The following is a 3205-nucleotide window of genomic DNA, read 5'->3' on the forward strand; positions in this document are numbered from 1 at the left end:
TTTCCTCTGACTTTGGTGCCGGGCTTCCAGGATTTCCTGCACTACTTCCAGAGGCGAAAACTGTCTTTTACCAGAATCTTTTCTTTAAAAATCGAGCGTTTGCTAGTCAGGCCAAGCCTTTAGCTGACAGAAAAAGCACTAAGATGGATGGATGGGAAGAGAGGCTGGGCCCCTGCGGATTCATGTCCTCCCAGAGCTAAGGGTCAGCGCAGCACAGGACACAGAAAGACCAAGACACCAACCATCCCGGTTCCCGGAAGGTCCAGATACTCAGAAAAGACATGAGATTCATTTCGAAGAGCTATATACGGGGGAAATTTGATATAGAGCCACCACACTGTGTGAGTACATCAGGACCGAGACGGTCCGAGTCAGATATATTTAATCAGGAAGTTGCTTGGAGGAGTAATTGAATTTAATGTCTCAGCCATAGACTTGAAGACGCTTATCCTTGGGAATGGATCTCATTGCTGGTCCCCCGATTTTACAGATGGGCATATCTCAGAGGGAATAATTTGCTCAAAGTCACTTAGCCAAGTTAGTGATGGAATTAGAGATAGAGACCAAGTCCCCTGTACTTTCAGCAAAGAAGGTTTACAGTGGAAGAGGAGAGGTTGGTGGACAGAGGAAATACTGATTCTTTTGCAGAGGGAGAGATGGGGTGGAGGCCCAGAGAAAGAGGCTTTTGACTCTGGTCCGCATTCTTTGGGAAAGAAAGTGAAGAATAGAACCCAGGTTTTCTGACACCCAGTGGGGTGGTACCAATTGTCTCAGTGGCCCTCAGAATTTCTAAATGACTCAAAGGATGGCTTCAGTAGTTCTACCGCTATTGAAGATAAAGCTGTTTCTTTTCTTCTTGTCCCTTTTTTCTTCTCTTTAGAAATTCTTAAAAAAAAAAAAAAAAAGACACCCAGAATAGAAATGTAAAAAGTGAGACCTCAAAGATCGTCAGGTAGAAAAGAGGGATAACTTCTAAGCAAATACAGGAGTATCCTTACTGTCTAGTTAGAAGAATATTTAGATTTCTCTATTTTGTGTAGCTATTCCTCAAACCGAAACCAGAGTGTTATTTTATTATTATTATTATTTTTTGCGGTACGTGGGCCTCTCACTGTTGTGGCCTCTCCTGTTGCGGAGCGCAGGCTCAGCGGCCATAGCTCACGGGCCCAGCCGCTCCACGGCATGTGGGATCTTCCTGGACTGGGGCACGAACCCGTGTCCCCTGCATCGGCAGGCAGACTCTCAACCGCTGTGCCACCGGGGAAGCCCCAGAGTGTTATTTTAAGTTCAAGCGGTCACAGTTTGTTTTTCGGTCGCTCCTGTGTCCCAGGCTTATTCTGCGGAGAGGATCAAAGAAATTATTAAATACATTCCTTGCCCTCCTGAATTCTGTGACAATGGCTGCTAGTATAAAAAGACTGAGATTAGTGGAGGCTAGAGACAGGAGAAAAGGCACTCTGTAATGGGCAGGCTCGGGTGTAACAGGGAGGAAAGATGGAGACCTGAGTCCTTGGCTTCTGGTGTTGATGGGGAGAGCTTGATTTTCTCCTCACCTGTCCTCATTTGCTTCCCCAGGAACCCAGAAAGTGTCAGGGGCCAGCTACTGCATAGAACATCCACGTAGAACAATCTTAGGAATGTGGCAACAAAATCTGTTTCCTTAAAGTAAATGGAAAAGTCGCTTCCTTTGGTGTGTTCCAGCGTGTCTACTCACAATTAATTCGGCAAAGTGAACCAGAAAAGAATGACCATCTTCATCCTTCTTGGGGGGGAACTCTTGGCCAAGCAGGCTGATATAGACAGGCAATAATTAAATTGCTTTGAATAGTGTGTCATATAACTGAGACCAAGGACTTGTGAATATATGCCCCAAACAAAGCGCTGTCTCATAGTGGATCCCCTGAGTCTCAGAGCCCTTTCCTTACCATATTATGAGACCTCATATCTTAATTAAAATGAGAAAACATTGAAAAAAAACTAACTAGGAGTAGAAAAATAGATTGCAAGAAGAAAAAAAGATCCCTAAAGTTTCATGGGCTTAATTTCTCAGTTAGAAAGACAATGAGTTGGAAACATTTTATATGGAATTGAATGAACAAACACAGGGTCGTTTTACCTTTGCTTTTAAAAGTCTCATTTATGTTTTTCTAAAGACTGGCTGATGGGAAAGAGGCAATTCAGAAAATGCTAAAAGCATAAAATGTAGGCGGCTTCAGAATTTTCATCAGCTTGCGCGTTCTGTGTTTTTCAGATCAATGGTATTAGCAGAGCCTATTGCAATCGCAGATAAATGAGTTCTTCCTCTCTTTCTTCTGTGTTCTCATAGAACCTTGAACTTCTTGTAGGGCTCTTACCACATCTGCTAATCCCATTGATGTCTTCACTGTCCCCACTTAGGCTGAGGGCTCTTCACTCCACATTTACTGGTTCTTCACGAGTATCTTGGATATTTTCAGCCCTGATTCTAGTCGATAACATGACCCAGGTGTCTGTACCTGGGATTGCTGTACCTAATTTTCCCTATCATTTTAGAAGTGTATGGTTATACAAATATATCATGACTCTTCACCTATAAATAAAAAAGAAGTGGTCTCATAGTATATAGGGGGTGATGGTATATATTTGTGTATCAAAAGGAATGCACAGAACAGTTTTTCCTGACTGTTCTATCTAAAGTGGTCTCCTTCCCCTAGGTACACCCTATCATATTGCCCTATTTCCTTCTTGCACTTTTTATAATCTGAAATTATCCTGCGTGTGTATACATAAATATTATATACATATAATGTATGTAATATATATGATATTGATATATTTATATTTACTATATAATTTAAATATATTTACATATATGTATATAAAAGTTTACTTACTTATTGCTGCATTCTCCTTCTGGAATGTGCAGGAACTTTATTTCCAGCACGTGGTAAATGCTTATTGACTTTTTTTTTCTTTTTTTTAATGAATGAATCCTTTAGGTAGAACCAGGGTCATAATGGCATGGATATCAAGTATTAGACTCAATATGACTGAGGCACAAATAATTAGCTGGTTGTAAGTTAATTTTAGTTCAGTTACAGGAAGTTCTTACTGAAGCCCAGAATAATGGTTTCATTATTCCAGGTCTAACAGTTTCCGGATGGTCTAACAATTCAATGGGGACTTTAATATTTCACATTCTCTTTTCGATGATCCCTTATCTCTG

This window comes from Delphinus delphis, chromosome 6 (assembly GCF_949987515.2).
Source record: "Delphinus delphis chromosome 6, mDelDel1.2, whole genome shotgun sequence".
In the NCBI taxonomy this organism is placed as follows: Eukaryota; Metazoa; Chordata; class Mammalia; order Artiodactyla; family Delphinidae; genus Delphinus; species Delphinus delphis.